This window comes from Mesoplodon bidens, assembly GCF_964165515.1.
Source record: "Mesoplodon bidens genome assembly, chromosome: 6".
In the NCBI taxonomy this organism is placed as follows: Eukaryota; Metazoa; Chordata; class Mammalia; order Artiodactyla; family Ziphiidae; genus Mesoplodon; species Mesoplodon bidens.
The window spans coordinates 32562783-32573846 of record NC_138162.1 but is presented as its reverse complement, the minus strand read 5'-3'; positions in this window follow the sequence as shown (position 1 = coordinate 32573846).

Sequence of the window (11064 nt, the reverse complement as noted above, 5' to 3'; positions counted from 1 at the left end):
TTGTTTGTTTATTTATTGTTGGCTGTGTTGGATCTTCATGCTGCATGTGGGCTTTCTCTAGTTGCGGCGAGCGGGGGCTACTCTTTGTTGCATTGCATGGCCTTCTCATTGTGGTGGCTTCTCTTGTTGTGGAGCATGGGCTCTAGGTGCACGGGCTTCAGTAGTTGTGGCACGTGGGCTCAGTAGCTGTGGCTCGCGGGCTCTAGAGCGCAGGCTCAGTAGTTGTGACACACAGGCTTAGTTGCCCCACGGTTTGTGGGATCTTCCCGGACCAGGGCTTGAACCCGTGTCCCCTGCATTGGCAGGTGGATTCTTAACCACTGCACCACCAGGGAAGTCCCCTTGAGACCTTTCATAGGTTTATTGCTGATGTTGCCCCCCACTTTCTCCCAATTCTCTGTACGGTCTTAATTTCTTCAAACCCAAATTCTCCTACTTTGGGGACTCCCCTGGCGGTCCAGTGGTTAAGACTTCACGCTCCCAATGCAGGGGGCACAGGTTCCATCCCTGGTTGGGAAACTAAGATCCCACATGCCACCTGGCATGGCCAAAAATAAACAAACAGACAAATTGTCCCACTCTGGCAGTTTTCAGAAGCCCATTCTTTGAGGTAGGGGAGACAGTACTTTATTTATAAAGACCCTATTTCACAGAAAAGGAAAAAAAGACCTAGGGAGGGTATGTGGTTTCCCAGCGGTCCCCTTCTGAGTCAGTGGTGGAGGTGGTGTTCTAAGACAGACCCATCAGATCCCAAAGGCCCTTATTACCATCTGCCCCTACCTTCTCCCCGAGAAGTGGATTGGATAGATTATAGGATGCAGGCTTGGGAAGAAAGACTATAATTCTTTAATTGTTTCCAAAGAGAGACTTCTGGTTCTTGAAAACTAATAAGTACTGAAAAGGTTGGGTTATAAGGAAAACGAGCAGCAGGTCTGCTAAATACCTTGCTAGAGTTAAGGAAACGGTCTAAGATGGGGAGATATGGATCCTGCCTGCTAAACTCTTGCAATGTTTTTATGTGGCTGGACAAGTTTACTAGTATCCTCTCTGAGCAAGAGGATGGCTGAGGAGTAGAAACATCAGACTGGTGGGACTTCCCTGGTGGTCCAGTGGGTAAGACCCTGCACTCCCAACGCAGGGGGCCTGGGTTCGATCCCTGGTCGGGGATGCCGCAGCTGAGAAGCCTGCGTGCCGTGACTGCAAAGTCCGCATGCCGCAACGAAGATCCTGCGTGCCGCAACTAAGACCCTGCACAGCCTAAATAAATAAATAAATAAATAAATAAATAAATCTTTAGGGGGGAAAAAAAAGAAGCAGCATTAGACTGGTAAGGACCCAGTCGTGCCTAGATCAACAAAATTTTCCCGAAACCGAGGACATTCCAATGCGGAGAGAACCATCACAAGAGCCTCAGCCACTCCGACTTTGTTCTGCATTGGGACAACACCAAGAAGCATCAGGCCATGCTCTTGTTTTTATTATATCATCCACCAAATAATTATTCAGCACCTATGGAAGGAGTACTGCTGGTTGCATAGCCAACATCTAGCTCCCCTTTCCTCCTTCTCACTGAACCCAGATTTTTTCCCCAACCCATTCCTATTCCAGATGGAAACCACGATTAGTCTGTGACAATCAGATGATGGTGATTACCTGGCAAAGGTCCAGGGCTATATGTGTGGGCCAAGCTATGTTGGCCCAATGAGATGACAAGAAACTTTTATAGACTATGCTTGGGAAGAAATTTTCCTTTTACATGCAAACAATAAAGTATGTAGCATTGAAAGCCATGCTGTGACCACAAGGGGAACCAGCTTTTGGGTGGAGCTGATACCGATGGAGGTCAGAGAAAAGAATCAGAACTGAACCCTAGATGACGTCATTGAGCTGCTGATCCTACCGTACCTGTTTCCCACAGTGTATCTGGACTTCGGAGTTTTGTGAAATTATACATTTCCTCATGGCTGTAAACCTGTTGGAGTTAGCACCGGGATTTTCTATTACTTGCAGCACAAAGCATCCTGACTGAATCAACCTCCTTTTTTCCAGACACAATGCTGAGCACTGGGGACACAGCCAATCAGGGAAGGAGAGAGGCTCACAAGTGAGCAGAGCATTTCTATTCTGAGTCCTCAGCGCGATGACCTCAGTAAGCCCTGAGGCTTTGGAGGCACCTGGGACCAGATGGCATTAGGGTCTGACCCCTGGTCGTAGCAGTGTAACCGTGATGCCTCTTCATAAATCTTTTTGATGTCTATCTCGATTCGGCCCAAATTATTAACATAGGTACAGCAGGTTTGTCTGTGACCTCACAAACGCCCCCCCGCTTGGCCAGCAAGTAATACAAGGCCAATCTATTGTCCATAACCACACTGGCCAGTGAGTTTAAAGAAGTCAAAAAGTCTATTTGGGGCATTTCCAGTGGTCAGGGCTAGGCTCTCGAAAGTGTTGGTTAGATTTTCTTGGGTTATTTAATGGTAGACAAAGCCTCCCTGTGGAGCCGCCAATCCCCCTGCTGGTCCTATTCCTTCCAATGTTAATCCAGTGACCTTCGTGGGATAATATTGAGTATTATTATGTATTGTGCTGTGAATGGGACCAAATGTCCTAATGTACAGGCTCTCTCATGATATAAGGATAAGATTTATATAGGGGCCATATTACCCTGGGGTGCACTTGTCTTTGGGCCCTCGTCCTGGGGAGTGCCACATATCCAGACATATCCTGAAGGTGCAATAAGAGATCTGGGAACAGAAGAATTTAACAAGGAAGCAACCGTCTGGACCCATGGAAGGGACAAGTTATAAACACAATGCAGGGACAGGGGCCCATTCGAATATGCAAAATAGTTAAGTCGGGAGTATTCCACGCCTTCAGCTTAGATGAGATGGTGAATTAAGAGGGTTTTACCCACTGCTTCCATAGGGCCAGACAATTTTTAGCCCAGTTTTTGGTGCATTCCATCTCTATCCTGTAGGCACCCTCAACCTGGATTTCTGTAAGCACACAGAGTGGAGGCATTCATGGGAATGCAGTTTGGGTCCAGGTTCCAAAACGCGTTGGTGATGTTACCATTGGGTGGCTAGGGATTATTCCTAAAAGGCTTACCATAGCCAAGAGAACCATTAGAGGTTGGAAGCATGACTTGTTTTCTGGATGCCAAAAGTAATCATTACTAATGGAAAAGTTTTAAGCCATATTTTTAAAAAGAGTTAAACTTAGGCAAGGTAGTGGGCCTAACGGGTATTTTCCATCGCGCTTGTATGGGGAAGGAGGAGGGGATGCCATGTGTTTGAACTGGTCAAGCTCTTGTTGTATGTACCTGTTTGTACCTGTAATGATTGTTGTAAGCCAGGGTTTTTGTGGCAGACCCAACAATTAAGCAGTTTTTCTCCCCAGGTGGCTATTGTAGATATGTTTACTAAAGCATGATTTTCCCATTCCCCCTGAGCCAAGACCATCATCAGAAGTCCTACTAGTAGTTTCATGGCTTTTGATATCATATTACTGTATTTTTTCTCTTAGACCCAGCAGGGGCAAAGCAGATGTTTACCAAGGGGAGGGGGTTCTGAAAAGTGGCAGAATCAGAGCATGACAGTCAGAAACACAAGGATGAGTAGGCCAACCCATCGCAGCCACATGAAGCCACTTATCTGTTGTCTTGAACAGGTATCTGAAGTCTTCCGCTGGCTTGCAGGAGTAGCTCTCTTCTGGTTCCTGTTGGGACTTACAAGATACAGGTTTTAATCTAGGCAGATGTACCCAACTAGTAATTCTCAGTAGCTTGACAGCAGTTGGGTACTTAGTAACACCTGGTATGGTCCCTTCCATTTTGGTTGTAGCTGGTCCTCAGGGGACCCTTCCTTCCAAGTGTTTAGTAGGACAAAGGCCCCTGACTGGATGGACTCCTCGACATTTTCTTTTGTTAGGGGGGTGGGCAGCACTTTGTTTCCGTGTTCTTGGAGGGCCGTTTGAACTTGGTTCAAGCTAACAAGGTGGGAGACCACTTTGTGGGTTTCCTCATCAAACAGAGATCTGAAGTCAAGAGCAGCCTCCTATAGGTCATTTCAAATGGTCTAAGTTTAAAATTCCCTTTGGGGCCATCCTGGTCCTTAGAAGGGCTACAGGGAGGAGGGAGACCCTGGTTTCTGAAGTCTCTTGGCACAGCTTAGCAAGTGTTCTTTTTAGAACATGATTTGCTTTTTCTACTTTATCTGAGGACTAGGGCCTCTAGGAAGAGTGGAAGCAGTAGTTAATACCCAGAGCTGGGGAAGCCTGGTGGGTCAGCTTGGTGGTGAAGGAAGGTCTGTTATCACTCTGTGAGCTTTTTGGTAACTGAAATCTCAGAATTATCTCTTTAAGCAGAAATTTGGATGCTTCTATTGCCTTTTCAGTCCTAGTAGGTAGGAAAAGCTTCTATCCACCCTATAAAGGTGTCTATGAATGCCAATGGATATGTTCATCTGCTACATGGGGGTGTTTGGGTCAAGTCCAGGAATATTCCCCTGGATAGTTTCCCCGGTGTTGTATGGGCCAAGTTAGGGGTGGAGGTATGGAATGGCTTCCTGGAGCATTGTAGGCACAAAGCTTGCAAGCCTTGGTGATATTTTTAACAATTTAGGACAGTCCCTTACCCAGGAACACCTGAGTAACCAGTTTGAATAAGGAGAGTCCTGCCCTAAGTGGAAGGATTCATGGATGTGCTTAATTATTTTCCATTGCTTGGCCCCAGGAATGAGAACCTTGTTATCTTTTGTCAGCCGCCCTGAGAGGTCTCTTTCTAGTCCCCCACGTTTAGCCCACTCGAGTTCTTCAGGTGTATAAGATGGCACCATTGGGAAGCGTGGGCTGTCCGGTCTGAGAGCTACAGCTACAGCTTGTAGGACAAGCTGTTGTTGAGTTGCCATCTTAATGGCCTTTTTGGCCAGGGCATTTCCCCTTGTAAGGGAGGTGTTGACCTTTTGGTGACCCCTGCAACCTCCTTTGGAAGCTGGACTGCTTCTAAGAGTTCTAGAATTTCTGCCTGGTGTTTTATAGGGGACCTTTTGGCTGTTAATAGTCCCCTTTCTTTCCATATGGCAGCATGGGCATGTAGCACTAGGAATCCATACTTGGAATCAGTATAGATATTGATTCTTAATCCCTTTTCCAGCTGAACTGCTCTGGTCAAGGCAATCAACTCAGCCTTTTGGGCAGAAGTGTGAGAGGGCAGAGCTCCAGACTCAGTAGTGGTCTGCAGGCGGACTATGGCATAGCCAGCCTTTCTTACCCCTTCACGTATGAAACTGCTTCCCTCGGTAAATCATTCTACATCGGGATTCGTCAGGGGCTCATCCTTGAGGTCAGGTCTACTGGAGTAAACTTGTTCAATAGTCTCCACGCAGGAGTGAACAAGGGACCCTTGGGGTGGGGGGTTTGGCATTAGAGTAGCTGGGTTCAGGTCTTGGGAAACCTTAAAAGTTACAGCTGGGGCGTTAAGTAGGAGGGCTTGGTATTTAAGCAGTCATCCACCCGTCAGCCATTTGGTGTCCCTTTGCTTCTAGGACTCCTTGTGCCTGGTGAGGAGTTAGGACTCCCAGTGACTGTCCCAGGGTGAACTTATTGGACTCTTCCATTCGTGGAGCAGTGGCAGCCACTGCCCTAAGACTTCCTGGCCATCCAGTGGCCACCTGATCAAGTTGTTTTGAGGAATAAGCTGTTAGTTTAGTGAGGTCCCTGAGTTTTTGGGTGAGGACACCCAGGGCTACCCCTTGTCTCTCAGCTATAGAGAAGGTAAAGGATTTTTCTAAGTTAGGGAGACCTAATGCAGGGGTGGTCACTAATTTTCGTTTCAGAGCTAGAAACGCTTGTTGGCAGTCTTCATCCCAGTTAAGGGGTTCATGGTCACCTCCTTTTAGGGTCTCATAGAAAGGCTTTGCTATGAGCCTGAATCCAGGTATCCAGGGGGGTTGGTTGGAGGGTTACAGTGGCTTCCTTTGGTCCTGTACTAGAGTTCTTGTCCCAGGCGTGAGCATGTATCCCACGTACTTAACCTGTTGGGTGGAAACTTGGTCCTTGTGAGGAGAGACTTGATATCCTCATTCCCCTAGGAAGTTGAGGACCTGAATGGTGTTTTTATCTGAGTTTTCCCTAGTGGGACTGGAAATTAGGAGGTTGTCCACACACTGTAGGAGAGATCCATTAACCAACTGTCATTCTCTTAACTCCTTTGCTAATGCGTTCCCAAACAGGTTGGGGCTAGCCCTAAAGCCTTGGGGCAGCACGGTCCAGGTTAGGTGGGAAGTGCTCTGAGTGTCTGGATCTGTCCACTCAAAGGCAAAGAGATAACTGGGAGTCTGGGTGCAGGGGAATACAAAAGAAGGCATCCTTTAGGTCTCACACTGTGAACCAGTTTGTGTTTTCTGGAACTTGGGTCAGTATGGTGTATGGATCAGGGACTCTTGGGTGAACTGGGACCCCTGCCTCATTAACTGCCCTCAGGTCTTGAACAAACCTATATTCTGTATACTTTCTTTTTCTAGGGGGAGAATGGGGATATTACACGGAAATTGGCAGGGTCGTAACAGCCCATATTTTAAGAACTTGGTTGTGAAAGGCCGGATACCCCGTTGGGCCTCGCGCCTCAAGGGATACTGTTTTTTCCCCGGGTGATCAGCATTGGGTTTTAATGAAATATGAACTGGGGGCCCATTGGTAGCTCTGCCAGGAACCTCAGTATCCTAGACAGCAGGGTTCACTTGGGAAACAATACGGGGAGGCAGGGAGACTTCCTCTGCTGTGTTACTGAGGCAGGCTCCCATGGCCAAGAGCAGCTATTTCTCCTGGTGCGTGCCTTCTCTGAGGCGGTCTCCAGATTGAACTATTATCTGGAATTTGGTGAGAAAACCCCTTCCCAACAAGGGGACGGGGCACTCAGGCATGAACAGGAACTGGTGTGCAAAGGTAAAACTTCCTAGTAAGCAGCTGAGGGGGGTGGTGAATCATTTGGCTTTGGGCCATTGTCCATCCATCCCTGTTTCTATATGGGATTGGGAGGACAAGAGTCCAGGGAAATCAGAAAGCATAGGTAGCTCTGTATCTAGTGGAAAAAAAAAAAAAAAAAAAGTAGCTTTCCTACCTGCCACGTCAAGGGTTACCCGAGGCTCCTCAGGGGAAATGACGAGGTGTCCAGGTGTCCTTTGGGAGACAGAGAGGGTCCCGGGCCCCATCAGTCCTCTCAGCCATCATCCGCTTGGAAACCCCAAGTCCCCTTCAGGACTGGGGCAGTCCCGCTTCCAGTGGCCCTCTCATATCGAGCAGGGTCTCGGTGGACTTTTCCATACGAGGGGCATTCTTTTTTCCAGTGGCCCTCCTGGCTGCATTTAAAATAGGTCCCTTTTCGGTGGGGCAGTGTCTCTATTCCAGATTTTCTAGATCCTGCCCCTGCCATGGGCTTTTGCAAGGCAGGGGATGGGGGGTGGTGAAGTCGGGGGGGGGTAACCCTGAGGTGCAGGAGATAGGGCTGCAGCTAGTAATTGTGCCTTGCATTGTTGTCCCCAAATCCTTTTTGCTTCCTCAACTCTATCTCTATTGTTAAATACTCCAAAGACCAAGTCCATGAGCTGATTCATGGGAGGTTGGGGTCCCATAGCGGCCTTCTGTAATTTTCTCCTAATGTCTGGGACAGATTGAGTGATATAATGGAAATTTATGAGGACTTGCCTTTTGGGGGTGTCAGGATTAAAACTGGTATACTTTCTAAAGACTTCCACCAGGCAGTCCTGGAAGAGGGCTGGATTCTCACCTTTTCCCTGTGTTACTTCTCTGACTTTGTCATAATTAACAGGCTTAACAACATGCCTTTTCATCCCTTCTGTGAGGCAGGTTATCATGTGGTTCTTGTGTTCGAGCCCTCTGCCTCCCTGTTGGTAGTCCCAGTGGGGGTCCTGGTCAGTGATTGCATCCCCTCCTGTAAGGTAGATTATATGTCCTTGATTTTGGGCTGCCATTTCATTGGCATGTGCCCGGGCTGCCCCAAGGATCCGGCTTTTTTCTTCAAAGATGCAGCAGTAGAAGGAGGACCTATGGGTCCCCCCGAGTAAGTTCATAGGACGTTGTCAGCTTGGTGAATTTCTTCCACAAAGGGGTCCAACTGGAGTCCTCGGAAGAACATCCAGATTGCTCTGTGCAAGTAGCTAGGTCAGCCATTGGAAAAGGGACATGGACTCTGTTGTTCCTCCATCACCAGCTGGCACTTCCCTTAAGAGACAGAGTTTGGTATTGGGAGGTTTGCAGGTAGCCCTGCTTCGTGTAGTACTGGCAGGAATCACCTCTGGTAATGGAGGATACAGGACAGGGCTGGAGGGATAAGTGGTGGTATTTCCAGCAGCCCAGATGGGGTGCTAGGGGTAGACAGTCTGGAAGACTGTCTCCCCTCAGAATTGGGGAGGGTAGGAGTTCAAGGTTGTGGACCTCAAGAGGTCCACATAAGGGTATCATCTAAAATCAGATGGCCAGATCTCTTGGTCCCCTAGTTTGTACTGGGGCCATGCATTATTGCAAAAGAAAATTAATTTCTCTTTTCTTAAGCCATCTTGTCTAAATTTACTCCAATTAGCTATGCATCCCAACGGGGAGTCCTTTGGGGTGCTTGTGCGGCTCCTGTAGGAGAAGAAGGTACTTTTAAGGGATGTGAGCCAGGTATACCTGGCAGGAGTTTTTTATTTTGTTTTTAAAAATTTTATTGAAGTATAGTTGATTTACAATGTGTTAATTTCTGCTGTACAGCAAAGTGACCCAGTCATATATATATATATATATATATATATATATATATATATATATATATATATATATTCTTTTTCATGTTCTTTTCCATTATGGTTTATCACAGGATATTGAATATAGTTCCCTGTGCTATACAGTAGGACCTTGTTGTCTGTCCATCCTATTCATAATAGTTTGCCTCTGCTCACCCCAAACTCCCAGTCCTTCCCTCCCCCACCCCCCACCTTGGCAACCACAAGTCTGTTCTCTATGTCTGTGAGTCTGTTTCTGTTTCATAGATATGTTCATTTATGTCGTATTTTAGATTCCATATATAAGTGATATGGTATTTGTCATTCTCTTTCTGACTTACTTTGCTTAGTATGATAATCTCTAGGTCCACCCATGTTGCTGCAAATGGCATTATTTTATTCTTCTTAATGGCTGAGTAATATAGTCCATTATATATATGTACCACATCTTCTTTATCCATTCTGTTGATGGACATTTAGGTTGTTTCCATGTCTTGGCTATTGTAAATAGTGCTGCAGTGAACATAGGGGTGCATGTATCTTTTCAAATTTTAGTTCTTTCTGGGTATATGCCCAGGAGTGGGATTGCTGGATCATATGGTAACTCTATTTTTAGTTTTTTAAGAAACCTCCATACTGTTTTCCATAGTGGCTACACCAATTTACATTCCCACCCACAGTGCAAGAGGGTTCCCTTTTCTCCATACCCTCTCCAGCATTTGTTATTTTTAGACTTTTTTTTTTTTTTTTGGCTGCTTTGGGTCTTTGTTGCTGTGCGCGGGCTTTCTCTAGTAGCAGCGAGCAGGGGCTACTCTTCGTTGCGGTGTGTGGGCTTCTCATTGCGGTGGCTTCTCTTGTTGCGGAGCATGGGCTCTAGGTGCACAGGCTTCAGTAGTTGTGGCTCACGGGCTCTAGAGCACAAGCTCAGTAGTTGTGGCGCACGGGCTTAGTTGCTCCGCAGCATGTGGTATCTTCCTGGACCAGTGCTCGAACCTGTGTCCCCTGCATTGGTAGGAGGATTCTTAACCACTGCGCCACCAGGAAAGCCCTAGACTTTTTAATGATTGCCATTCTGACCAGTGTGAGGTGATACCTCTTTGTAGTTTTGATTTGCGTTTCTCTAATGATTAGCGATGGTGAGCGTGTTTTCATGTGCCAATTGGACATCTATATGTCATCTTTGGAGAAATGTCTGTTTAGGTTTTCTGCCCATTTTTTGATTGGGTTGTTTGCTTTTTTTGTTATTGAGTTGTATGAGCTGTTTGTATATTTTGGAAATTTAGCCCTTGTTGGTTGCATCATTTGCAAATATTTTCTCCCAGTCCGTAGGTTGTCTTTTCTTTTTGTTTATGGTTTCCTTCGCTGTGTAAAAGCTGATAAGTTTGATTAGGTTCCATTTGTTTATTTTTGCTTTTATTTCTATTTTGCTTTTGTTTTTATTTCCTGGATCTTGGAACAGGGTCATGAACATTTGGATATATGGAACTTACCCCCATTTACCTTCCCTTTTACAAAATAGGTCCAGCTGCAAGCTGGTATTATAATTCAGTGACCCATTTTCTGGCCAGATCTCTTGGTCCCCTAGTTTGTATTGGGGCCATGCAGTATTGCAAAAGAAAATTAATTTCTCTTTTCTTAAACCAGCTTGTCTAAATTCACTCCAATTAGCTATGCATCCTAACGGGGAGTCCTTCGGGGTGCTTGTAGTCACCCCCATTTTTTGTTAGGATGTTGTGACAAGACAGGGATCTGTCATGATCAGTCAGGGGTCTGGCCAAATGGTGGTTGTCCTGGCGCTCTCCCAGTGTCCCTGATACCCCAAAACATAAGAAGGGAGTGCACAGTTAGGGACTTACAGTGGATGGACCCCCTCAAGGGGGGTGTTGCACAGTTAAGTTCTGATGGCAGTGAAGGAGATGGTGTAATTGGCCCAATCTGTGATGGCCCCTAACTCCAGGGTAGGGAATTCGGCAGAGGAGGTGTTTAATTAAGCAGGGAAAACTGGGCTTGTGGCATCTGGCCTTAAGAAAGGGTGTGTTTGGGAAAGGCAGCAGTGAGATCCCTGTGAGTGACGGAAGTCTGCCTGCTCGGTGCGCCTGAGGCGGCCCCTGGGTTAGTTACAGAGAGGAGTAAGGGCCAGCAGGAGTCCCAAATCCTAAACCCTGCAGAGAGGGAGGGAGGAGACCTGGCCCTGAATGGGCTTCGTCATCCAGCAAAAGAGGAAAAGAAGCTGATAGAGCTGAAGGATAGGGCTGGAGCGCCACAGGCGATATGATGATACTAATAC